The following is a 7,711-nucleotide window of genomic DNA, read 5'->3' as shown; positions in this document are numbered from 1 at the left end:
CTTTTAGTTCATGCTCTTATTTTAAAACTCATTTATGCCACAATTCCTCTTTTTTTTTTTTTCATTAAAAATCACTCTAATTCTGAGACCCTCACAAGTTAGTAAATTGGTTTTGTACATAAATCAGTTTTAGCTAAGTGTGAAAACATGGAGATGTTTAGCCTAAATGAAGTTAGCTAAAGATCCATGTGACCTATTTATGAAGATGTCTTGGTTTACATATTCTAAAAAATATAATACATCTTATTACAACTTCCATTTATGTATCAAACTAAAAGTACAATCTCTGCGCTAAGTCTTTGAAACCATTGAAATAAAATACTATATATAATTTGTGGGAAATGGATGAATGGTATGGAGAAAATAGTTCTCTAACAGGTCTTCCCATTATGAAAGGGCTATTTATCTCATACTTTGAGTTACCATGTTTTATTTTCAGGATAAACTTAGTTTAATAAGAATATTGACTTTTTGGAAAAAATTATATTAAGGATCAAATTTAGCACTTACAAATAAATGTATAATAGTATACCTTTACAGCCAGAAAGGACAAGTAACAAAGCTAATGCTTGCATCTCTTGACTGACACATTAACATGACATCCTAATACTTTAAAATAAATCAGTGACAAACACGTAAAAAGCACTGATTCAGCATGCACAGAGAGTGAGTGGTATAGTATAAGGTAACTGCAACACAGGGTGAGGTCGTGGAAGACCATGCGTTAACAGACTGAGTTTGGTTCCTTCATTAGAGTTTTAACTAGAGCCATATGTTGGAAAGATGGATTTAACCGTAGTTGCAAGAGATGGTCTAGTAGGGAGAGACTGCGACCTAAGGGATCTGGTAAGAAGCTGTCGATCACCTCTCCCAGTGCGGTTCAGAGACGGACAAAGCTGCAGCTTAGGTGCTTTAGCTAAGACGCGCAATATACAGTTGACCCTTGAACCATACAGGTTTGAATTGTGTGGGTCCAATTATATAGAGAGTTTTTTCAATAAATACTGTAAACATGTTTTCATGGTTTTTTTTCTTAAGATTTTTTATTTATCTTTAGAAAGAGGGAAAAGGAGGAAGACAGGGAGAGAAACATCAGTGTGCAAGAGATACATCAATCAGTTGTCTCTCGCACGCCCCCGACTAGGGACCCGGCCCACAACCCAGGCACATGCGCTGACTGGGAATCAAACTGATAGCCTTTCGGTTCACAGGACAGTGCTCAATCCCTTGAGCCACATACAAAATATATGTTAATTGACCATTTGTGTTACTGGTAAGGCTTCCTGTCAGTCAGCAGTAGGCTACTAGTAGTTAAATTGGGGGGGAATCAAAATTATACATGGGTTTTTCTACGGGAGGTTAGTGCTTCTAACCTCCTCACTCCTGTGTTCAAGGGTTAACTTACTTTTATTAACTAAGGTTGACATGGGGAGAAGCTGCAAATTAAGGGTTTCTTCTGGCTGCTTCCCCAGATACACAAATTTTTTGCCTCTCTTGCACTTGGCCAGCCCTTTTCTGGGCAGTGGCTTGATTTCCCTTGGGAAAGTACCCCTTCACTACTCATAGTCTAGTGATTCAAATGGGGCTGCATAGGCTCCAGGAAAAGTATGTGACTCAAGCTAGGCCAGTGCTGAGATTTGTCAGAGTTGAAGAGATGTTTTCCATTGGCATTGCCAATGGTGAAGATGAGGTAAGTGTAGAATTGCATGGGAGAATGAGTGTCCAACTGCTTGACAGAATAAAGCCCCCACAAAATAAAGCAGAAATGAGAGAAAGATAAAGACCTAATGATTGCTTTTAAATCTCTGGTTCTCTTGGGGCATATATATTTTTTAGATACTTAAACTAGTACTTTACTTTTTTCTCTTGGGCCAGTTTGATTTGGAATTCTGCCACCATAGCTAAAAAACTAGCTCTATTTGATACACCAAGGTTCCACATATAAGTCAATGCCAAGTTACAGAACATTTTTTTAAAGTTTTTGTCTATTTTTAGAGAGGGGAAGGGAGGGAGAGCAACATTGATGTGCATGAGAAACATGGGTCAGTAACCTCTCACATATCCCCAACTGGGGACCTGGCTCGCAATCCAGGCGTGTGCCCTGACCAGGAATAAAACCAGTGACCTTTGGTTCACAGGCCAGCACTCAATCCACTGAGCCACACCAGCCAGGGCCAGAACATTCTTAATCTTTTAAAAATAGTGTAACATGCGTAAAGTGCATGTACCGTGAATATGTAGTTTACACGGAAACTCCCCTCAAACCCCTCCTCAGCCTCCCCCCGCCTCCCATTGACACCACCATAGGCGTTCATTTTCTAGATTGCGTAGTATTTATCCATCTACTGTTGGTGGTCATGAAGTTTCTTTCCCATTTAGGGTTAATCTTGTACTTGCATTCTGGTATGTACAAATGTATGTTTTGATTGGGTGACTCCTAAGAATGGGTTGCTGATCCAGAGGGTATGCATTGGCTTTAGTAGACACTGTCAATTTACAACATTGTACCAAAGTGTACTCGATGTATGAGAATTCCAGTTGCTTCACATTCTTGCTTCTACCTGTTACTTATCTTCTGTCATCTTGTCTTTTAATTTTAGCCATTCTGGTGGGTGGAGTGATACGGTTTTATTTTGTAGTTCCTTTAATGGCTATCATATTTATTAGCATTTGTATAAAGGTCCTTTTAAAAAAGAGTCTGTTTCTGTTGCCTATGCTGATTCTTTATATATTTGGGTAGAGATCATTTATCTTTGCACTGTCTTAATGGTATCTTTAAAAAAAAAAAGTCTACAACAGCTTGTCTCATAGAAGAGAGAGCGCTGGAATGGGTTGGACTTCGTTGCTATAGCAAGTTCACATTGTGTCAGACCGTTTTGATCATCTGCCACAGGGTGTTGCTTGCAATTAATGGTATCTTTTAGTGAACAGAAATCTTTAATTTTGATGAAGTTACACTTAAAAGTTAAATAGTTTATCAGTTTCTCAATACACTGGACACAGTTGAAGTGCTCAAAAGCTGCATGTAGCCAACAGCTACTCTAAAGGAAGATGCAGACCAGCAGCTACTCTAAAGGGAAATGCAGATATAGAACATTATCATTGCAGAAAATTCTGGACAGCACTAGAAGCATTATTGTCTCTTTTTTACATTTAGATCTCCCATGCAGCTTGGAATGAATTACTGTGTGTGGTAAAGATTTTTTTTCCATATGGATAGTAAATAGACTCAGAAGTAAATGAAAATTTGTTCAAATTAAATCCACAATGAGTACCGTTATACATCCACCAGGAATAGCACAAATGTTTAGAGACTTGCAATACCAAGTGTTGATGAGATTGTGGAGCAATTCTAAGCCATGTGTGCTGCCAGTGGCACATGAACTAGTACAGCAGGTCTTTGACTAATGTTTCATTCTGTCATTTTGCTATACCATTAATGAGGGAAAAAATTGATTTCTGGCCAGAGCCACTGTGGTCTGCAGTTCTCTCCATGTCTGTGTGGGTTTTCTCTCGGTACTCCAGTTTCCTCCCACATCCCCAAGATGTGCACATTAGGTGAGTTGGCGTGTCTGTAATTGCTCCAGTCTGAATGAGTGGATGTGTATGAGTGTGTACCTTCCATGAAACAGGATCCTGTCCAGGGTTGGTTCCCCACTTCTGCCTTGAGCTGCTGGGATAGGCTTCAGCCACCCAAGACCCTGAACTGGAGCAAGTTGGAATAAGCAGGAGTTTTTGTTTGTTTTTAGGTGGGGGGGGGGGGAGACGGGAGGGTAAGAGAGGAACACCCACTGGCTGCTTCTCATGAGCCACAACTGGGGACCGAAACTGCAACACAGGCATGTGCCTCTTACTGGGAATTGAACCCATAAACTTTCAGCTTACAGAGGATGATACTCCAACCAACTGAGCCACACCAGCTGAGTCATAGTTTTCATGATAGAGAAATAATTATAGATGCAAATGTGTAGAAACACAAACACACACGCTTTAATTCTGTCCAGTGAGAGGATTTGGTGTCAGTGACACCCCAATAGCAATGAGCACACCTAGCACCTACATCTTGGTTTCTAAATACATTCTTCGCTAAAAGGAATTGGGCTGCTTGGAGGAGTGGCTGTAGCAGGGAAAGTATAAGATGTTACCACAATATCTTACTCTGAAAGGTAAGGAAGTTTTCCAAGAATACAGGGACGTGTCAAAAGGACACAAAAGCCAGATTTAAAGGACTCTCACGGGCTAAATTTGGGACAATGTGAGCATTGAAATTAATGTAAGAAAAATGAACAGGATATTGGTAGAGAACCAAGATGGCGGCATAGGTAGACATGCTGCGCCTTCTTGCACAACTAGAACTGACAGAAAATTGAACGGCAAGGAAGTCCGACACCAAGGAAATAAAAAACATTCATCCAGACCGGTAGGAGGGGCGGAGACGGGCACCGGGGTGGAGAGGACTCACGTGGCCGTGGCAGGACCGAGACTGGTGGAGTGTGGGACGAACAAGGCAGGCAGTCTGACCACTAGCAGACCCTGCAGCCCTACATTCACTCACAGATAAAACGAGAGGGCCGGACTCAAGTGGCGGAGAACGAGGCAGGCAGAGCGGCAGGTAGCACCCCTCGGCCCTACATTTGCGCACAGATAAACCGAGAGGAACAGCGGGGAGCAAAGCAGACCGCACAACCCAGGGCTCCAGTGCAGGGAAATAAAGCCTCAAACCTCTGATTGAAAACGGCCGTGGGGGTTGGGGCGGCAGCAGGAGAGACTCCCAGCCTCAGGGGAGAGGTCGTTGGAGAGACCCACAGAGGCCTAGAGTGTGCACAGGCCCACTCTCTCGGGAACCAGCACCCGAGAGACCCAATTTGACTGTGGGTAGCCGAGGGAGTGGCTGAGGTTCCGTGGAGAGTGGAGCGGGCACCGTCGCTCCCTCTCGGCTCCTCCCCCACGTAAAGCATCACAGCGCAGTGACCAGCGTTACCCCGCCCCTGGTGAACACCTAAGGCTCCGCCCCTTTAAGTAACAGACGCGCCAAGACAAAAAAAAAAAAAAAAAAAAAAAAGGCCCAAATGACAGAACAGATCAGAGCTCCAGAAAAAATACAACTAAGCGAGGAAGAGATAGCCAACCTATCGGATGCACAGTTCAAAACACTGGTTATCAAGACGCTCACAGAATTGGTTGACTTTGTTCGAAAACTAGATGAAAAAAACGAAGGCTATACCAAGAGAAACAAAGGAAAATGTACAGGGAACCAATAGTGATGCAAAGGAAATTGGGACTCAAATCAATGGTGTGGACCAGAAGGAAGAAAGAAACATCCAACCAGAAAAGAATGAAGAAACAAGAATTCGGAAAAATGAGGAGAGGCTTAGGAACCTCCAGGACATCTTGAAACGTTCCAACATCCGAATTATAGGGGTGCCAGAAGGAGAAGAGGAAGAACAAAAAATCGAAAACTTATTTGAACAAATAATGAAGGAGAACTTCCCCAGTCTGGCAAAGGAAATAGACTTCCAGGAAGTCCAGGAAGCTCAGAGAGTCCTAAAGAAGCTGGACCCAAGGAGGAACACACCAAGGCATATCATAATTACATGACCCAAGATTAGACAGAAGGAGCGAATCATAGAAGCAGCAAGAGAAAAGGACACAGTTACCTACAAAGGGGTTCCCATAAGACTGTCAGCTGATTTCTCAAAAGAGACTTTACAGGCAAGAAGGGACTGGCAAGAAATATTCCAAGTCATGAAAGGCAAGGACCTACATCCAAGATTACTGTATCCAGCAAAGCTATCATTTAGAATGGAAGGGAAGATAAAGTGCTTCTCAGATAAGGTCATGTTCAAGGAGTTCATCATCACCAAGCCATTATTATATGAAATGTTAAAGGGACTTACCTAAGAAAAAGAAGATAAAAAATATGAACAGTAAAAATGACAGCAAACTCACAGTTATAAACAACCACACCTAAAACCAAAACAAAAGAAAACTAAGCAAACAACTAGAACAGAAACAGAACCACAGAAATGGAGATCACATGGAGGGTTACCAATGGGGGATTGGGAGGGGGAGAAAGGGGGGAAAGGTACAGAGAATAAATAGCATAAATGATAGGTGGAAAATAGACAGGGGGAGGGTAAGAATAGTGTAGGAAATGTAGAAGCCAAAGAACTTATAAGTATGACCCATGGACATGAACTATAGTGGGGGGAATGTGGGAGGGAGGGGGTGGGCAGGATGGAGTTGAGTCAGGGGGGGAAATGGGAAAACTGTAATAGCATCATCAATAAATATATCAAAAAAAATTTTTTAAATGAATAGGATATTTGAATAGTCTCAGAGTAGTCCCTCCCTTTGAAATACTGATTAATTACAAAAAGAAACAAATACAGGGAAAGCCTGGCAGAAACTACCTTAATCAAGTGATTCCAGTCAACATCAGCAGTACAGGGACAGGTCAAACCGTGTTCCACCTGTCAGAATGCAGTGCGAACACCGCATTCCTGTGATATTTCTACCCAAAATACACAGCTTGAATCTAATCATGAGGAATCAATCATCAAACAAATCAAATTGGGGGGCATTCAACAAAATAACTGGCCTGTGGTCTGAGGTGTCAAGTTCATGAAAGTCCATAAAAGACTGGGAAAGTTCTCCAGACTCAAGGAAATGAGATGTGAAACTAAATGAAAATATGATTCTGGAATGGATCCTTTTGCTAGAAGGACACTGAATGGGGTCTGAGATTAGATAGCAGTAATGTATCAAGTTATTTTCCTGATTTTTATGATTATGTTGTGGTTATGTAGGAGAATATATATCCTTGTCTGTTGAGAACATATCCCTTGTGATTTTTTTTTGAATTTAGTATCTGTGTATTTAGGCTTTTATAGATGATGAATTTAAAGATAGACATGCAATAACCTTTGGCCAGCAAACAGCAAACCTAGACCTGTTTTGAAACTTTGCAGCTGTGTGAACCTGGGCAAATCACTTAACGCCTCTGAGCCTCAGGCTCCTCATCTGCAAACTGGGGAAATAACACCTGTCACCCAGAGCTCTGAGAGTCGAATGAAATGACATACATGAAAGCACATTATAAGTTACAGCTCTGCACAAATTGCAAAAAACTGTAATTATTTAGCTTTACTGAAATTTAATATCTCTAATTTTAGGTAGTTTTGATGCTAAATATTTGCAAATGACTTGCAGTGATATTTGGGGGGGTCCTAAATATGTTGACAATATGCAGTTAAAATTAAGATTTTTGTTTTAACCATAAGCATTCAGAAGTTTCTTTCTAAATGAGACTGAACAAATCTATGTATCGTGATGTTAAGAAGTATTACAGTAATAGTTCACAACACAAGGCATTTACTGAAGTCTCACAATCTAACCAGGAGCACTTATGATTACATAGCTGCATAAATGAATATAGGGGCATTCTATGCATTAAAAAGGGGACTCTTCACTTTTATACAAATAAAACATGTTTAATTCTGCCAAATTGTAAAAATAGAATGTTTCGTGTAAGAATAACATTGGTGATGATCATTCTACCGCTATTGACAGAGGGGAATACTGGAAGAAATACACCATATTTTGCTGTGTGTTATGCACACTATTTTTGCCCCAAATTTTTGAGGGAAAATAAGAGTGTGCATTGTACCTGGGTAGTACTAATTCCATACCTATATAAATGTTTTTAATT

At 40.9% G+C, this 7,711-nt stretch overlaps 1 non-coding gene across 1 annotated transcript; it reads right to left on the bottom strand.

The window, feature by feature from the left end:
- Positions 1 to 2,779: 2,779 nt before the first annotated feature.
- On the bottom strand, positions 2,780 to 2,903 carry LOC112308994 (small nucleolar RNA SNORA28). Its single transcript, XR_002975202.2, has one exon. It is a non-coding gene; the product is annotated as a small nucleolar RNA SNORA28 (small nucleolar RNA).
- Positions 2,904 to 7,711: the final 4,808 nt, after the last annotated feature.

This window comes from Desmodus rotundus, chromosome 9 (genome assembly GCF_022682495.2).
Source record: "Desmodus rotundus isolate HL8 chromosome 9, HLdesRot8A.1, whole genome shotgun sequence".
Taxonomy (NCBI): Eukaryota; Metazoa; Chordata; class Mammalia; order Chiroptera; family Phyllostomidae; genus Desmodus; species Desmodus rotundus.
This window is presented reverse-complemented; position numbering and strand designations above follow the sequence as displayed.